Consider the following 12,136-nt stretch of genomic DNA (forward strand, 5'->3'; position numbering starts at 1 on the left):
AATTTGAATATTTTCAAGCCGTATAGGACCCAATAAATATATACATTTATAGTGGTCTTGCCATTATACAACTTATAAATATTTTTCACAATAATAACAACAATGTATTTTAAATATATTTATTTATCGTGATGTATGTCTCGATTCTCGTGTCCAATACTGGACGTTGCGAAATTTTTCTGATAGTGCCGATCGATATATTTTTATTCTAGAATTCTACAAACCCGAACGGATAAATTTTTCGAGCTGTTGAACTCCAGGTATTTGCGTTTAAAGTTTCACGATTAATAAATCTGAAAACGTCTAATTTTTCAACTTTTATAAATATTTTTACTAAAAATATTTCAAATATGAAATTAAATATTTAGCTATAGCTTGAGTCCAAAAATGCATTAAGAGTTTCCCTTTGAGGTGTGCATATAGAAACGGTTTTAGCGATTTTAAGAAAATCAGTATTATACTGGTTTTGGATTCTTAAAACGGTCGTATGTTTTGCATGTGAACTCCGTTTTCGACGTTCTCTATATTTTCGGGGTCAAGGAAGCACATACTACGAGGCTAGAGTGTTTGTTTTTCTCAAAACAGCTTATTACGGAATTTCAGTTTTTCAGACGAACTCCTACGGTTGCCGTTTGATTTGTTTTCCATATTACATATTTGGAAGTAAGATATCATATGGTAACTAATAATACTTGAAATAACTCATTTATTTTACATTAGATTTACTAAAACTCAATAATTTTGAGGTTCAATAAAAGGTTGGTGAGTGTTACAGGTTTTCTGCTAATAACAGTAATACTTCTAAAAAGTCAAAAAATTATTTTCTTTATAAGTATACCATATTTAAATAAGCTTTGAAAAAACAATGTCTTGTCATAAGTAATTTCATGCTTAAAACGATTTTTAAACGAACCAAGTTTAAAAGTTGTGGAAAGAGAGAGAGAGAGAGAGAGAGGGGGGAGAGAAAAAGAGAGAGTTAATGTTTATAGTGAGTTGTAACGCCTGTGTTTCCGAGCTAGACATTAATGACGATGTAATAGTCTAGGTTAACCTTTGTAACTCATTTTGAAATAATAAGAATGTATTATTTGAGTATTATGTGTTTTATGCTTAATTGTGTGGCCTAATTGAATTAAGAATAAAAATAAGCGTAAAAATAAAATGTTAGATAAAACCAATATCGATACATGAAGACGTAGTGATCATGACAAGGATTCTGTATATATAAAGAATGCCGAAATCCGAGTTATAACGAAGAAGTTATGATTTGTCGAAGTTTCGCGACAGAACCAACACGACGCTGAATGACGTAAAATATGAATTAAAGATAGAGAGATATCTAGCCTTAGTGATCTAAACGAAAGTCGTAGAATATGTTAAACCGAGAGCATACATAAAAAGAACGTTTAAATCTGACTTCGTATGAGGAGGTTATGATTTTTCTAAGTTTCGACTTAGCGGTATGCAGTCCGAAGTTCGGATTTGAGATTGAGGGATTTCTAGCCGAAACAATCTAAACGAGAATCGAAGATCTCGTCGATAGTAGTCCAATGGTAGAAAGACAGACGAAAACGGATGTCAGATTAAGAAGTTATGATTTTCTAACGAAGTTTTCCTGTCCCGGCCTACTAAAATTAATATAATAAAAATAAAAGTCAAAATTAGCCGACGGAGTCTAAATGAAAGTTGTAGAGCATAATCTCGCCTACGCGTGAATATAAAGAACGTCAAAAACGAAGATCGCATGCGTTTAGTGCTTGAAGTTCGAGGCACGCATCCCAAAGTAGGAACGCCCCACGTTCAGTGCTTGGCTCCGGATTGGCCACATCGATGCTGACTCAACGAATAAAGGATAGGATCGGAACCCCGCTCCTATGCACCGCGTTCGAAGGGAACGCCATGCGTTCGGGGAACGCCCTGCGTTCGCAGCAGACTGCATCCTATAAACAGATCACAAAGGGCAGCCGTTTGTGGTTGCCAAATCTCTTCTCTCTCACCCTTATTTCATCGATATACGTGCAAATTATACCCCCGAATCCCCGGTATCATCCCGACACCCGAAGCGAGTCCCGAAGCCCTGAAGATCCCGAGAAGTAAAGTTTCTGAGCTAAAACTCTGCCCGCGAGAAGCCGGTTTTGTGAAGATCTCCTGGTTTCACCAAAGAAATACTACTCTTAGAGCCGTAGTACTGCCCGATCATCTTCTGATCAAGTGAGTGTGTAGTTACTTTCTTCTAACACATAAATACAAAGTATTTCCATAAAATACGTGCTATGTGTTTATATGTTATGTGTTATTTGAAATGAGTATTGGTTGAATGTTGTATACATGTTTTATGTTATGTATATATTTATATTTTTATCTACAAATATGTTGGGTAGAACATGGGTAGATAGTGAGGTGTGATGAAATAAAAATGATGAGAGACCTCGATGTTAATGTTGTTCATCTAGTCATCTAGCGGAGTATGGATGACGACCACGGACTCTTTCTAGACTGTCCAGTGGAACGCTGGCAGGTTCATAACATGTAGGTGTTGTGAACGATGTGTTCACCGATGTACTCTATCCCCCTCATGGTTTCCTTTAGGACATCTATTGTCCAGGAAACCCCTTTGCAGTAATGTCCGTCCCGATGAAAATCCTAAATTAGGTCCCTGGTAATAGATGTTGTTTTAGGGACGTAAAGTGAGGATAACGGGAATGGGTAATTGGGTTATTGTTGGTTGGTGAAATTAAATATAATTATATATTGTGGGTTGAAAACCCTATATGCTCACCAGGCTCCTAAGCCTGACCCACTCAGTGTTATTTGTATTACAAGTAGTGGTGCGAGGGCATAAGATGGATGAATCATCAAGTTGTTTTGTTTATAAGCCTGTAGTTGTATATAACTGTTGTAAGGCTTATAATATGCCGTTTATGCTTTTGTGTCTGTATCGGAACATGACATCTCGAGTTTTGATTACCTAATGAAAATACATTTCTTTACGAAATGCTTTGATAAATATTATTTTATCATATTTTGTTTGGAAACAAATTCCGCAACTCTTTTAAATCAATGGATTTACTCTGAAATTATTTTAAAAGCATAAATGAAACCGGTCTTTTCTGGCCATGATTTTGGGGATGTCACAGTTGGTATCAGAGCATTAGTTTAAGCGAACTAGGAATTTGTAGGATATCTAGACTTAAACTTAATGTTAAGTGAAGATTTTAAGATGAGTGTCTGTCATACTTTAGACACAAGCACTAGTTTATTTTAGAAAAGTTTCCTAAAATGCTTTTATGTGCTAAATGTTACATGTTTGCCATATATGGTATTATTTGTTTGGATCCATTGTTTGTTGCCAACCGGATCTAGAAGCCTTATGCGTTTAGGATTCTAAGCGTAGGACTACGATATTAGAACTAGCATGTAAACGTTTCAGAGTGATAAGAATGATTTGATTTTCTATCGTAATTGAGGATCTAAATTCACCTAGTTTGGTGTATAGATCAACGATGGCAAGAACAAGAAGTGGCGTTGGAAACGTAGACGAAAACAGGAACCAACGGCTTCAACCACTAGTGATTGAGGAAATACCCGTTGTAGCAGCAGCACTGAGCCAATGAAAATGGCTGGTGTACAATTGATGATTCAGACGATGTTGGATTGTCAGATAGAAGAAACGAGACGTCTGCTGCACCAGAATCGTGAAGAACCTTCGATGCCGATTGTACAGCCCGCATTAAGTGAAGGGCAGTCGGAAGGAAGAAACTTCAGTGGGATTATTGGTCAAGCCAACCCACCGGTGGTTAGACACAACAACCAGGATGGAGGAAATGATGGGCGTGGGTGTAAGTACAAGGATTTCATAGCATCCAAACCAACATGTCTATCCGGAAGCCTGATGCCGGTAGAAGTTGTAAACTAGATCTCTGAAATGGAGACAATGTTTGAAAGTTGCGAATGCAACAACAGACAAAAGACCGCTCTTGCGATCCCTATGTTAAAATCTAGAGTGTTGAGTTGGTGGAAGCTATTAGTCAACCTGATTCCCAAGGAAGAATCTAGCAAGATGTCTTGGGAAGACTTTGTGGAACAACTAAAACTGCAATACTGCTTAGAGCAGGACCTTCTGGAAATCAATAATGAGTTTCAGAATTTCAAAAAGGGAAAGTTGAGCATTACTGAATACGCTGCAAGTTTCACAGAAAAGATGAAGCTTATCTCATACCTAGTACCAACAGAACTCTCAAAGGTCAATAAGTTTGCCCTCTGATTACCAGCGAACTTTGGTCCAATGGTTAAACAAGCAGCCACATTGAAAGCCGTCATCTGGGTTGCTAAGAATGTTGAGACCCAGATCAGGGAGAAAGGTCTAGAGAGGTCAGAGGTTGGTGAGAAGAGGAATTTTGACGAACCCTCAGGGTCCAACAAGAAGGGTAAATTCTCAAAATCCGGTTCGAGAGGAGGTTGAGGAGGCGAAGTGGAATGGTGCGACAAATGCAAGAAGAAGCATCTTAGGAAATGTGGCGGGGAAGCCACACGCTTCAAATGTGGTAAGCCAGGGCACTATGTCAACGAATGCACCCTTACCAAGAAAGTTTGCTATGGGTGTGGTGAGGAGGGTCACATCTCGAAGGATTGTCCAAAAAAGGAGGCAGCAAGACCCAATATTCCACCAAAGCCGAAGGCGAGAGCCTTCCAGATGACACTGGAAGCTGCTAAAGAAGAAGCTGATGTCGCTTCAGGTACAGTTCTCGTAAACGAATTGCCTGCCTAAATTTTATTTGATTCTGGAGCCATTTACTCCTTTATTTCACATGAATTTGGTAGAAAACTAGCTTTGCCTACCGATAGACTAGATAATGCTTTATTAGTCGAAGTTGCTAGTGGCAAGTTTATACTTGTTAGCCATCATATGGAAAACATCATAATTGACTTGAATGGGAATAAGTTCCATGAGGAATTATTGCCAATTGAGTTAAATGGTTTCGGCATTGTGCTGGGGATGGATTGGCTTAGCGCCAATGATGCCGAAATATTGTGCAAGAAGAAGATTGTAATAGTAAACCCGCCAGGGAAAGAGTCATTTATGGTGTATGGGGAAAAACGCATAGTAAATTCTAGAATCATTTCTCTAATGAAAGCCAGAAAGTGTTTGGCCAAAGGATGTACATCGTATTTGGCATTCGCGATTGATGCAAAGAAGGAGAAAAAGGAGATGCAGAGCATTCCTGTCATGTGTGATTATCCGGAAGTATTTCCCGAAGATCTTCCGGGATTACCGCCTAATAGACAAATGGAGTTCAGAATAGACTTGTTACTAGGGACAATGCCAATAGCAAAAGCACCTTATTGATTACCACCAACGAAGATGAAAGAGCTGATGATGCAACTTCAGGAGTTATTGGACAAAGGTTTCATTAGACCTAGTTCATCACCCTGGGGAGCTCCGGTGTTATTCGTAAAGAAAAAGGACGGGAGTATGAGGATGTGCATCGATTACAGAGAGTTGAACAAGGCTACAATAAATAATAGATATCTTTTGCCAAGGATTGATGACCTGTTCGATCAACTACAAGGTTCAAGTTATTTTTCAAATATCGACCCAAGTTCAGGATATCATCAGCTGAAGGTGAGAGAGCAGGATATCGAGAAGACTGCATTCAGAACACGATATGGACACTACGAGTTTTTAGTTATGTCGTTTGGGCTAACCAATGCTCCAGCAGGTTTCATGGATTTAATGAACAGAGTTTGTAATCCGTTCCTTGATAAATCTGTGATAACGTTCATAGATGACATTCTGATTTACTCGAAAAGCCAAGAAGAGCATGGCAGACACTTGCGAGAAGTGTTAGAAGTCTTGAAGAAGGAGAAGTTGTATGCTAAGTTCTCCAAATGTGATTTTTGGATTCGAGAAGTCCAATTCTTGGGTTACATGGTCAACCAATAAGGAATAATGGTTAGAAGTCCAATTCATGGGTCACATGGTCAACAAAGATTGAAGTTGTGATGAAGTGGGAACAACCAAAAAGTCCCACGGAGATCCGAAGCCTTTTGGGATTAGCTAGATATTACCGAAGGTTTATCCAAGGCTTTTCTTCGATTGCTACGCCAGTAACAGCTTTGACCCACAAAGGAGTTACTTATGCTTGGAGTGCTAAGCACAAAGAAGCATTCGAGTTGTTAAAGAAGAAGCTATGTGAAGCACCGATTCTTTCTCTACCCAATGGAGTTGAAGACTTCGCTGTCTATAGCGATGCATCTTGTGTTGGGTTGGGTTGTGTTTTGACCAAAAGAGAAAAGGTGATAGCATATGCGTCTCGACAGCTGAAAGAGCATGAAAAAAACTACCCCACTCATGATTTGGAGTTGGCAGCAGTAGTTTTTTCTCTGAAAATATGGAGGCATTACCTCTATGGCTCGAAGTGCAAACTTTTCACTGATCATAAGGAATTAAATATGAGGCAACGACGCTGGCTGGAATTACTCAAGGACTACGACTGTGATATACTTTACCACCCTGGTAAAGCAAATGTTGTTGCTGATGCTCTTAGTCGGAAAGTCAATATTGAAAGAAGAAGGCCAAGAGCGTTGAGAGTAGAAGTTGTCTCAACAATTGTGGAAAGTATTAAGAAAGCTCAAGAGCAAGCTTTTGAAAAGAATGACCGGAAGGAGGAACATTTGGGCAAAACGTTGGTGTTTGGAACAAATGGTCATGGACTGAAGGTATTCCAAGATCATATTTGGGTACCTAAGTCAGGAGGAATAAGAGATCTTCTCATGGAAGAATCTCACAAAACCGTGTACTCAATTCATCCCGGTAGCACTAAAATGTATAGGGACCTGAAACCCTATTATCGGTGGCCGACGATGAAGCTTGATATTGCAAATTACATGGCGGAGTGTGCGACATGTGCGAGAGTCAAGGCACAACATTAGAAACCATACGGGAGTTTAGAACCTTTACCTGTGCCGATGGGTAAGTGGGAAGACATTTCCATAGATTTTGTCACTAAACTGCCCAAAACAAAGAACGGTCACAACATGATTTAGGTGGTCGTAGATCGCTTCACTAAGAGTGCGCATTTCATAGTAGCCAATGAGAAATGGTCTTTGGATAAGCTTGTGAATTCTTACATGAAGGAAATTGTGAGCTTCACGGTGTTCCGTTAACGATTGTATCGGATCGTGACAGCCGTTTCACTTTAAGGTTTTGGAGAAGTCTACAAGAGGAATTGGATACCAAGTTGTGTTTAAGTAAAGCTTACCATCCACAGAAAGATGGGCAGAGCAAACGAACAATACAAACGCTTGAAGATATGCTGAGAGCATGTACCCTGGAATTCCAAGGTAACTGGGATGAACATTTACCTTTAGTAGAATTTTCCTACAATAATAGTTTCCAATCGAGCATAAAGATGGCACCTTATCAAGCTATGTACGGATAAAAATGTCGTATGCCTTCTTGTTGGCTTGAGGCTGGGGAAAAGCAACTTATGGGACTGGAGATAGTCCATCAAACTGCTGAAAAGTCGAAGATAATTAGGGAAAGAATGCTAGCAGCTCAGGATCGTCAAAAGAGCTATGCTGACAACAAGCGAAGACCGATGACTTTTGAAGTTGGAGATTCGGTTTTGCTTAAAGTCTCGTCGTGGAAGGGACTTATAATATTTGGTAAAAGGGGAAAGTTAAGTCCAAGGTTTATTGGACTGTTTAAAGTTCTTTAGAGGATTGGGAACCAAGCTTACACGTTAGAACTACCCGAAGAACTGAATGGAATTCATAACACTTTCCATGTGTGTTATTTGAGGAAGTTCACGGGAGAAGTTCCCAACACAATTCCAATTTCTAAATTAAGAATTGATGAGAACAAAAGGTTGATTGAAGAACCAGAGGCAATCGTTCACCGAAAGACTAAGAAGTTGTGACGCAAGATGGTCAAATTAGTGCTTGTCCGATGGAAACATACGAATAGGCCAAATCTCACCTAGGAGATGGAGAGTGAAATGATGAGTCGCTATCTGCATTTGTTTGTTGATGTGTGATTCCAAGGACGGAATCATCCTAAGGTGGAGAGAATTGTAACGCCCGTGTTTCTGAGCTAGGCATTAATGATGATGTAATAGTCTAGGTTAACCTTTGTAACTCATTTTGAAATAATAAGAATGTATTATTTGAGTATTATGTGTTTTATTCTTAATTGCCTAATTGAATTAAGAATAAAAATAAGCGTAAAAATAAAATGTTAGATAAAACTAATATCGATACATGAACACGAGGTGGTCGTGACAAGGATTCTGTATATATAAAGAATTCCGAAATCCGAGTTATAACGAAGAAGTTATGACCTGTCGAAGTTTCGCGACATAATCGACACGACATTGCATGACGTAAAATATGAATTAAAGATAGAGCAATATTTATCCTTAGTGATCTAAATGAAAGTCGTAGAATACGTTAAACTGAGAGCATACATAAAAAGAACGTCTAAATCTGACTTCATATGAGGAAGTTATGATTGTTCTAAGTTTCGACTTAGCGGTATGCAACCCGAAGTTTGGATTTGAGATCGAGGGAGTTCTAGCCGAAACAATCTAAATGAGAATCGAAGATCTCGTCGATAGTAGTCCAACGGTAGAAATGCAGATAAAAACGGACGTCAGATGAACAAGTTATGATTTTCTAACGGAGTTTTCTTGTCCCGGCCTACTAAAAATAATATAATGAAAATAAAAGTCAAAATTAGCCGATGGAGTCTAAACGAAAGTTGTAAAGCATAATTTGACCTACACATGGATATAAAGAATGACAAAGACGGACATCGTATGCAAAAATTATGAATTTCTGAAGTTCGAGGCACGCATCCACAAGTGGGAACGCCCCGCGTTCAATTGGGGAACACCCCGCGTTCAGTGCTTGGCCCTGGATTGGCCACATCGATACTAACTCAACAGATAAGGGATAGGATCGGAACCCCGCTCCTATGCACTGCGTTCGAAGGGAACGCCCTACATTCGCGGCAGACTTCACCCTATAAATAGATCACAAAGGGCAGCCGTTTGTGGTTGCCAAATCTCTTCTCTCTCACCCTTATTTCATCGATCTACGTGCAAATTATACCCCCGAAGCCCCGGTATCATCCCGACACCTGAAGCGAGTCCCAAAGCCATGAAGATCCCGAGAAGTAAAGTTTCCGAGCCGAAACTCTGCCCGCAAAAAGCCCGGTTTTTGTGAAAATCTGCCGGTTTCTCCGAAGAAATACTACTCTTAGAGTCGTAGTGCTGTCTGATCATCTTCAGATCAAGTGATTGTGTAGTTACTTTTTTCTAACACATAAATACGAAGCATTTCCATAAAATACGTGTTATGTGTTTATATGGTATGTGTTATTTGAAATGAGTATTGGTTGAATGTTGTATACATGTTTTATGTTGTATATATATTTACATTTTTATCTACAAATATGTTGGGTAGAACATGGGTATATAGTGAGGTGTGATGAAATAAAAATGATGAGAGGCCTCGATGTTGATGTTGTTAATCTAGTCATCTAGCGTAGTATGGATGACGACCATGAAATCTTTCTAGACTGTCCAGTGGAATGCTGGCAGGTTCCTAACCTGTAGGTGTCATGGACGATGTGTTCACCGGTATACTCTATCCCCCTCATACTTTCCTTTAGGACATCTATTGTCAAGGAAACCCCTTTGCAGTAATGTCTGTCCCGATTAAAATCCTAGATTAGGACCCTGCTAATAGATATTGTTTTAGGGACGTAAAGCGAGGATAACGGGAATGGGTAATAGGGTAATTGTTGGTTAGTGAAATTAAATATAATTATTTATTGTGGGTTGAAAACCCTATATGCTCACCAGACTCCCAAACCTGACTCACTTAAAAGTATGTGAATAACTCTCAGCCCTAACTTACTTGTGGGTAAGTTCTAGGCATAATGAATATCATTGTATAAAGTTTATAAAAGTCGAGTATGTTTGACATATATGTAAAAAATGTAGTGTGCTCGCTTTTACCAAAATATATGTTTAAATTAATGAACATAGGTACATGTACAAACTTTATGCATATAAACATATAAATACACATGAGTAATAATAGCTTCAATCATTGAAATACTACAAAGTGTTATAACGTGCTTGTCATAATATATAATGTCACATAAAAATCATATATTTTTGTATCATGTAACATTTATCATATGAACTAGTTATTTCATGATAAAAATTTCATAATATGTATACGAAAAGTTTATGTCAGTTATTTGTAACAACATGTTAAAATTTTAAATAACATTTTTATAAACTAAATTTATTTAATTTTCGCATAAAGGATAATATATTTGTATATACAAAATATATAAGGAAATGTCTCCCACCCCCCCCCCCCCCCCGAAATAATTAATATATTGAAAAGGGGACGCGAGGGAGCATTGGGGTTGCGTTCTTCCTCCTCCGGTAGTAGGGTACGAAGGGGGAGGGTCTGACGAGGGGTTGAATGGGAAGAATACAAACAACAGCAATAGGCGAGGTTGAAGAACGAAGGGGGAAGCATCGAGGCTTTGGTGGTGATATTCTCTAGTTGATAGGAGGTGAGTGGATCGGAGATCGCACCATCGTTCGATGTGGATGGTTCATATGTCGAGCAAGGGAAACTAAAAATGGAAGTAGATAGGCTTGGATGTGGTAATCGCCGAGCAAGATTGGGAGGGATAGCCTCCTTCTGGCGACTACAGGTAATGGATGCGGTGCTTCAGCAGTCCCGGTTCTTTCTATTCCCCCCTTTTTTTATTGTTTAGATAGAAATTGTTAGGTTGTTTGGTTGTGTCGTTAACAAGGAATGAATAAATGGGGTCTTCGGTGGTTGAAGATAATTGGATGGTTTTTTTTGTGTGTTGGATTTGATTCATTTGTTTGTCTTGATAGAAATCGGTGGATAGACCTTGGGGTTTGGTTTTAGTGTTTGGCTGAAAATCAAAGCAAATGAAAAACATTAACAAAGATCTTCGGGGTGTTTTGATTTTTGACAGAGGAAATGAAGAAGAATCAGGAACGTATTCAGGTTAAGTGTTCTATTGGCGATGGTATTAGGTTGAGTGTTGAGGGGTGCACGAAATGTGTTCAGCTGTGAAGTGCAAGATATATTTTTTCGTTTATAATTCTATTTACTTATAAGATTGTATACAGATTGTAATTTTACCATTGTGTTTGAGTGTATCTTTGTACAAAGAGAAATTTGGAAGTAATGAGTGATGGTTGTATAACTATAACAATTGGCATAATTTGTAGTACATAATTCATTTTTGTATTTAGTATTATGTATTTGTTTCATTATGTGATATAGTGTATGTATAGATTAAATTAAATATGTATTTGTATATAAATTTATTGGTTGGTATATTTTTCCAATAGATTTAATGTATATTCCTTTTTTTAATAATATTGTATGTATACACAATATTTATGCATTCTCCTAGCAGAGATTTAATATGTATGTTTGTGAGATATACGAAGGATTCGAGATTTGTATAAAATCAGTGTTCAATTTGTCATATATTTTAGGAATTGTTGTATGGAAAATAATATATGACATACATAAATATTTATATATTTAGTGTTCTATAAAAATTATATAACATATGGGCATTTTGTTTACACAACTAATTTGAATCTTTTAAATCCGTATAGGACCCAATAAATATATTCATTTATGGTGGTCTTGCCGTTATACAACCTATAAATATTTTTCACAATAATAACTACAATGTATTTTAAATATATTTGTTTATTGTGATGTATGTCTTGATTCTCATGTCGGACGTTGCGAATTTTTTCTGATAGTGCGGATCGATAGATTTTTATTCTAGGATTCTAGAAACCCGAACGGATAAATTTTTCGAGTTGTTGAACTCCAGGAATTTGCATTTAAAGTTGCGCGATTAATAAATCTGAAAACGTCTAACTTTTCAACTTTTATAAATATTTTTACTAAAAGTATTTCAAATATGAAATTAAATATTTAGCTATAGCTTGAGTCCAAAAATGCGTTATGAGTTTCCCTTTCAGGTGTACATGTCCTTCAACGGATAGAAACAGTTTTAACGATTGTAAGAAAATCAGTATTATAC

Source organism: Lactuca serriola, chromosome 7, assembly GCF_051521515.1.
Source record: "Lactuca serriola cultivar US96UC23 chromosome 7, Lser_US96UC23_V15, whole genome shotgun sequence".
Taxonomy (NCBI): Eukaryota; Viridiplantae; Streptophyta; class Magnoliopsida; order Asterales; family Asteraceae; genus Lactuca; species Lactuca serriola.